Raw genomic sequence first — 7,961 nt, 5'->3', positions numbered from 1 at the left:
ATGACTATTGTGTGCACCTACAAGCGTGTATATATATATTAGGGCGAAGCACTTTAGAGGCTCGGGCTGTCGGCGTCTCCTGTCGTCGTCGTCTCATGTCGTCCCGGTAAATCAAGTTGTCAAGCAATGGTCAAGAAAGAAGTGCAGAATGCATAAAACCGGTTCAAAATAAACTAGCACGATTTAAACTAATTTAAAATATAGGAATATTCAGGATTTAATCGCCTTAATAACAGAAATTTGTCAAATTCTGTCTCGAAATAGGTTTCAAACGCCAGGTTTTCTCCTTTAAAGCATACTTTTTCGACAACTTACGGCCAGTATGTTTCATTCAATGGCCTAAATCCGGTTCAACGCAAGATAGAGCGCCACCGCCTCAGCAAGCAAGCGATTGCTTCGCCTCCCGGCGCTTCTCCGGTGCCCAATGGCGCCCGCCGCGTGGCAAAAGGAGGCTTACAATCTTTGAATACACTTACACACGGCATACTTCGCCCCCTCGCCAGATTTCACGTTAGTGGAGATGACGCGGGATTTTTCTTAGTCAAAAATCCCCAGGGCATGCCAAAAAGTTCTCAAGCCGCAACTAATTCAATGAAGAAGCTTAGGTATCGCAATAAAACGAAATGTTTGGATCCTGAAAGTTAACTTCAGCGTTATTAAGCATTAGCTTAAACGTTCGTTTAAGCAAGCAACCGGCTTGCTTGCTGCAGCCACTCTATACGAGAAGCCAAAAGAAACCTGCCGGTGCTGAGTGAACTTGAACATGAACGACCCTTTTGTGTGAACTTGTGAATGTTTGAGGTGTTTTACTTTCCCTGCACCCTTCATTTCCCCCCTACCCCACGCAGGGTGCTTGTGCCCCCTTTCTATTAATAAAGTTTTTACTACTACTTATGGCGAACATTTCCTGATAGTGCTCGAGTTTAAGCTCGTGCATGAATTATTTGTTGCCAGGGAAGTTATCACATGGTCTGGAGACTTTTGACGCATACTGTACGTCCATACTCATCTTTCTGATAACAAGCATAACATTCCCTCAATGTTTACGAGGATGATGATATTGACAATGACAATAAGGCGTGATTTTGGCACAGGAATAAACATTTATTCTACTGGATGAGTTAACTTTTTTTTTGCATACAACAGTGTGCACGTCACTTCTAGATATATTTTCTGCGTATACGTAACAAGCGTTTTCCTCATGGCCTGCTTAACTAGGAATGAGCACTTCCTCACTAGCATGAGGAGTATGAATCGATTAATGAAAACGAGATTCGTTGTGCGTGAGCAACACAATGACCGCCACATATCCGCCAGTATCTGCTACCGCGAAGAAGAGGATACTGGTCCCCATGAGACACCGTAGAGTATGAGTAGGAGGCCCATCTCCTTACCTTCCTTATCTATTCTTCATTCCACTGAGTGACACATGACGTGGACCCTCGTGACGAAACGCACCATCCACCTGTCATTGTCTTTCTCTTCGAAGGGGACAATGACCTGCATCCCAGACATGGGTGGTTTGGGCGCGATTGCGTGTCTATGAATGTTCCCATCACCTGTCATCATATTCTGCGCTCATAGTAATGCCTCTGAAGTGGAAATTATTCATCCTGCATTGGTTGATTGGGGCGGAACCAGGCATTGTAGATCACCCGGATGTGGCCTGCGCGTGTTGGGTCCTACCGGGACCGCTGCCTTGCTGCCACAGTGTATTTAGTACAACAACGGTGTTCTGATTGATTTTTGGCTGCGTGTTTTATTATGGTGCTTGGAGGATTACTAGCATACTCCGCAACTAATTCGATGCAAGAGCATCAGTTCCCGTTGAGCATCGGGATCAAGGTACGCATTCCGTCGGTTTCGTCTGTCGCGTTAGTGAAACGACGCGGTCCCTCGGGCATCATAAACCTACATCTTGTTCTGTTCCTACGTGTCGTAGCCTTGAGGCAGTCCCAAACACCAAATTTTTTAAACAGGCCAATTCAAAAGTTGAGCGACCTTTGCACCATAGAGCATCCAAGCTTCCAAATGCGGTGCGACATCTTTGGATTCCCTCAACACACAACTTCGGGGCCACCTGCCACCGGAGGAGTCAACGCCCAAGCTTCGGGGGAAAGAACGGTCCCTGGCGCGGGACCGTGAAGTCGGGCTCTTCTGCGTTTCGATTACTGCGGGTCCCTGGCCGTGCGCCGAGTGCGCCCGTCGCGGGACCCACCGTGAGGGCGCCACCGCGTGGATCGACGGTGCGAGCGTGGCGCCTCCAGCGCTGCCGGGCGCATGCGTGGGGCTCGGCCGCCCCTCCCAGACACCGCGGGGAGTGGTTCTACCGGCGTGTTTCTCGGATCCTCACTGCGGCAGTGCATGTTGGTTTGCGGCGGTCTCCGGGCGCAGTGTGTTGGCGCTCCTGGTTCCTCGGTAGGCCGCGCACTGCTGTCGGCGTGCCTCGGTTGGTGCACCTGGTGTTCCCGCGCGGCGCGGGCTTCTCTGCTGGGCTCCGCGTAGACATCGCCCGAGTCGGAGGGGAAAGCGCCCCTTCGGACGAGGCACCATGTGAGAGTGCGCGCACTGCTGAGAGACTCTTGGGACGCTGCTTGTCAGAACTCGTCGTTGGGGGGGAAAGAGTCGGGAAGAGTTGAACAAAAAGTGCGAAAGACGCCCGTTGGCTTTGGCGGTGAACTTCACCCTTGGGTAAACCTATCGCAGCACTTGTTTGGGTTTGACACGACGGACAGCGCGTGGCAAGCGGTGCCTGACATCATAGTCAGCTGTCTCTCGCTGCCACCGGCTCGCGGCTTGGTTCTGCCACTCTAAGGGACACGTGATGTGAGGTGAGTCGTTGCCGTATAACTTTCGGATAAGGCCGGCTTCTCTCAAGTGAAGTTCACTTTTTTTCTTTTCATTGCTGTAATAGATCAAGTAACCGAGTACTTGACCTATTACATGTCCTGAAAATGACTTCGTGCGCATTTTAAGATGATGCCCATTTATTCGCTTTACAAAAAAATGTTTCCGTGGGGGGTTGTCATGTTATGCTCTGAAAAATAAATAACCAGTAAAAATTCATAAATGAGGTCATTTTTAAGATAACGCGTCATGCTGCTCATATCTTTGAACTCCAATGAAGATTGACGTTTTAATAACACATAATTCGTGGGTGGGAAATACTCCGGAGTGCATTACGCACATATTCTAGGTTACGCGCCCAATTGTAGATGCTAACTCCTCCAAACGAAACTATTAAGATAAAATCTCGTTTCGCACAAGGTGAGTTGATTATATATCATAATAAAATCATTTGTGTTATTCAGTCATAAAAAAAATTCAAAAAGTATTTGCTAACATTCCGAAACGTTTTGGTTGATGAGTTTCAGCTATCCATGTAATCAGTGAAATTTCCTAGTAATAATGCTCCTCTAGTAATATTCCGCTCTTTAATGCCCCTGGCCTCGGGGTTAAATGAAAATGAATACATAAATAATGACACGGTGATAGTTATGCCTACGATTACTAAATAAAAATATCCACTTAGCAGTTTCTAAATACCAGTATACCATTAATTAAAGGTTCAGCAGCAGGCACGTGGTGCACGTTTGAGTTAGCATAAAAAATACCCCACACAAATGCACCACTTTCGCACAGAAAAGCAGCTGATGAATGCATCGGCTTTTAAGTCTACGGTGACGTAGCTAAACTCATTAAATGAACTTCATTATGGACTGAATTTACTTATCTGCTGGCGTCCTTTCTATTGATTTTCTTTATCGGCAAAATGGTGACGCGTTGAAATCCCAACAGCAGTTGACGATAAGGCGATCAGACCACTGTCCTACTCGCCCACAAAGTTCAGCGTATCTTGAGGACATTTGGCACAAGTTACCTCTGTGTGCGAAATTCCCGTTTACGACAACGGTTCCTACTTTTCTGGTGTTATTAAGGTAATATTCTCTTCTCGTGGATGGTTCCACCAAAGCAGGCCATACCAAATACGCAGAATAAATCAATTGAATAACGGCAGAAGTTGCCTGCGGTAACCAGTTGGTAGAAGCGCTACTTTGGATAATTCATTATTCCAGGCTATAGATTTATTCTAATTATTTTAATTCAGTTCGAACTTGCAGTGAATGGCTCCATATATGTTAACCCGTTCCCTCATACGTCTCAGTTGCAGCCAAACGTTGGTTGGTTCGTTCGAGTGGTCTTACTCAAACAAACTCTTGCTCGAACGAACTTCAGTAAGAGCACTCTTGGTTCCGGCCTCGTCTAAAATTTCATTTCAATTGAGCTTTCCCTTCAGAACGACTACCCAAAGCAAAATGATCTTAGACAACAACAACAAAAAAGGTCCGCATTTACAGGCTGCACAGAGAGACAGTTTCGGGCCGGAAAAGGTAAAATTAATTAAACCATAGAGTTCGAAGACTGTTCTGCAGATGTCTCGAGGATATTCGTATGAAAAGGCTGCTGCATTTCGTCCAACCACCGATGACCTCCGTTGGTAGACGAAGTGGGGCTAGTGCGCCTTGGCTCATCGAAGTCTGCTGTACCCGTGTATGGAAGGTGGGGAGGGAGTCGCAATAGGCATTTCAATCAGGTATGTGTATGCATACTTAAACCCCGAAAGGATCAAATAGGCACAAAAAATATTCCTCTACAGTACTTTTCACTCGAAAGCGCCGTTGTTCTTTTCCAACATGTGGAACTAAATTAGGCTTCCTGTGGCGGTATGTTTCCTGAAATCCCATTCTTGCCATCGCCATAAAACTAGCGAACAAAGCGCTAAATTCTAGATAAAAGGTGCCCGGCGTTGAGTCGGTAACACTCGTCTTCTTTGAAGAATTTTGGAGGCATGTATATAAGCAAAGGATGAGGAGCATCCTTGCGTATACGAAGAGAAGCGTTGTATTGAACAGCTGAAACTGCGGGAGTATTCTTAAAATGCTCTTCGTCGCTTATCAAGCCATTAAAGGATGAAATTAAATTTAGGTCGTGCGGTAGAGAGGCAGGTTTCAACGAAACAATCTGCGCAACATTTTATTGGTTTATTTTGGTGTTTAACGAGCCGAAGCTACACATGGGCTATGAGGCGCGCCGTAGTGGAGGGCTCCGGATTAATTTCGACCACCTGGGTATCTTTAACGTGCGGCGAAATATCGACACACGGGTGTTATCGCTTTTCGCTTCCACCTGAAAAACAGCCACCGCGGCGGGTTGTGGAGCATTTTAACGTTTTAAATCCTTTAAAAGAAAAAAAAAAGGAGTTGCGTTAAGTGTCACTCGTTCCGTAAGGTTTGTTATTACTAAATTGTAAATGCATGTCGGCCTCTTCGCCCGCATAACATCATTTCTTCAATCGTACATCATCGCTATAGTCTGAGTCTCTCGGTGAGCCATAAGTAGTAAGACACACGCAAATTCCACACCCCTTGCTAACTTCGGTCTTCGTCTCGTGTCCTCGTCTCGTCTTCGTCTTTATTCTTCGTCTTTAACTTTATTGCTTATTCTTTAACTTTATTTTTCGTCTCGTGAAAGTACCTTCAAACGATATAATGCCAGCAAGTTTCTTGAAGGGTAGCAGTTCAATCCGAACGACAAAATGTGCGAAGCGAATAGTTATTGGAAAAGCAGCTATATCTATAGCTTGTACGCGAATATTTATAGAGTGCAGAATGCTTGATGCCTGTTCTTAGATCTTCCTTATTAGCCCATTTTGAAGCGGGACAACCATATAACGGAGTGAATACCATTTGGAAGCCTTTCGCGCTGGTGAATTCCGGAGAGGAGGGAGGAATGAAGGGGTGGGGTATGAGCCGTTGCCCTAGCTCTCAGCCGTCGCCTCTGGGGCCTCTGCCAGACTTCTGTAGCCTTTACTACCGGCCTGCCTCCTCGTACTTTTAAGAAAATAAATCTTTGAACTAACACTGATGCGGGCAATAGGCATGGTTCTCCCCTTTTCTACTCTGCAGTGCCCCATCCACCCTCTCTAAACAGCTCCGAGTGATCGTCTCACAAAAGAACATCGGTCACTGATGTATTACGCCGACGATTAGCTTACTTACTTACGTACAATATTTCGCGTCATTCCGAGAATTTACCATGTTGGAATACGTACGTCAAGTGATAAACATTTTTAGCGACGAAACGTTCAATCTGCCAGTACTTTGAAGAAATCTGCACAAAGCTTGCCTCATACTCGCGTCGTTCTTCGCCGAAAAATTCTTTTTCCGCGTGTTTATTTAAGCTGTGTAAGGCATAACCACATCACACCGATTTCTCAGTTATGGAACCCGTTCTGCGAGGTGCCAATTAAAGAGGAGAACTTAAATTTAACTCATTAGGGCAAAATTGGTGAAATGTTTTACGTGTTGTGTTTGTGTGTGTGTCTGTGGGGGGTGGAGTTAGAGGGGGTTAACGCACCCAAGCTACACCTGGGCTCCGTGGCGCCGTAGTGGAGGGTTCCGTATTAATTTCGAACACCTGGGGATCCTTAACCGGCGTTTTCGCTTTCCGCCTCCACTAGAAAAGCAGCCACCGCGGCCGGGATGGAACCCGCGTCCTTGGGCTCCGCAGCACAACGCCTTAGCCACTGAGCCACCGCAGCGGGTATATGAAAGACTTAATTTCAAGCGACAAGTTCAGGAAGGCTTCAAGTTCACGAAGGCTTGCCTTGCTGAGCAGGGCTGTCACCGATTGTCTTTCGGTATTCGGGGGAGGTAAAAAGTGTCGGCATGCAGCTTCTCAACACGTCTAGAATACGTTTAACTCCGTTTTGGTGGTATGTCTCAAAATTACACTAGCACATTCCCAATCGGCCAAACGTTGTTTTCTGCGCCTTATTCAACTTTTGGCGCGCACAATTTAATTTTTTTTTTTTTTTTACAGAGAAAGTTGGCTCGAGGTTCATCCTCAGATATTCTCGGCATCTCCATGTCAACTTCCGAACGTTCAAATTGGGCCTAGTTGGCGTTCCCTTGCTCCGTTAACAGGGGTTCCACCTTGTGTACCCTATTAAATTCGTCTTTCGGATTGCTACGCGTCAACTCCAATTTAGTTAATTTTCGCGAGAAGGCACGAAGCATTAGTGGCTCAATTTATTTCATCGTTGTTGACTGCTTGATTTAAAAAAAAAAAAAGAGTGATGACCACATTGTGGAGTTGCTAGTCTCAGTGGCAACAGAATGGCTTCACAAACGATTTGAGACCTTTTTACGGCTAAGTGAAATGTAGACAGCGGTACTCCCGCGTTCACTGTCAGTTCGTCTATTGGCTATCGCTCTCAATTCGACAACAGCATCGCCTCGTAGTGACTACTGATACTGCGATACAAGGTGACAGCTAATATAAATAATTCCTTGTTATGCACCTTCGTGGCACTGCCAGGTCACGGGCCAGCTCGTTGCTAGTGCTGATAGTTTGTGGGAGCATAAAAACGTAAAAATAAAAATATCAACAAAAGTGAAATTATAAAGCAGCCGAAAAACCTGATCGGGGGCCATTAGCAGTTGTAGATATATTAACCTTTGCACACTTGTACCTTAATTATCCTGCTGTCTCCCTGTGAAAATGTACCGCTTAAATCGCCAATCCTCCTCCTCCAGTTCCTACCGCGGCCAGAAGCTTTGGCCAATCGCCATTCGCAGGTCAGTATGTAGGCCCAACGTTACCTAATCGCAACCCTGGCCCTAGCGATGTGCCGAGTAACGTCGAACGTATTGTACGTCAGGCTGCGTGTAACCGTTGACCGTGCTGGAGATCACAGCGTAACGTTAGGCCTGATGCCGGGCTGGAACATACCCGCATTCACCCTGCCCACTTTCACAGCACCATACAATCACAGGTTTCAGTAGAGGCCCCATGATGGCGCTACTAACGTCAGGCCAGTAGGTCATCACCAAGCAAAAATGATCTTTAGCGGGAACATTCTTTTCTGCCTGCCTTGTTGTTATTTGGACTGCTCAGTA

The 7,961-nt window shown here is 46.3% G+C and overlaps 1 protein-coding gene across 1 annotated transcript in view; it reads left to right on the top strand.

The window, feature by feature from the left end:
• Window positions 1-2,346: 2,346 nt before the first annotated feature.
• Window positions 2,347-7,961, top strand: part of LOC144155477 (protein O-mannosyl-transferase Tmtc3-like) — a 431,255-nt gene continuing 425,640 nt past the window's right edge. Inside the window, exon 1 of the mRNA XM_077686941.1 lies at window positions 2,347-2,831. The gene's annotated coding sequence lies outside the window, so the exon portion shown is untranslated. The remainder of the gene's footprint in view (window positions 2,832-7,961) is intronic.

This window comes from Haemaphysalis longicornis, unplaced genomic scaffold (genome assembly GCF_048455015.1).
Source record: "Haemaphysalis longicornis isolate Haplotype H1 unplaced genomic scaffold, Haemaphysalis longicornis Haplotype H1 scaffold_1, whole genome shotgun sequence".
In the NCBI taxonomy this organism is placed as follows: Eukaryota; Metazoa; Arthropoda; class Arachnida; order Ixodida; family Ixodidae; genus Haemaphysalis; species Haemaphysalis longicornis.
Note: the sequence above shows the minus strand (reverse complement) of the source record. Positions and strands in the feature narration are given on the sequence as shown.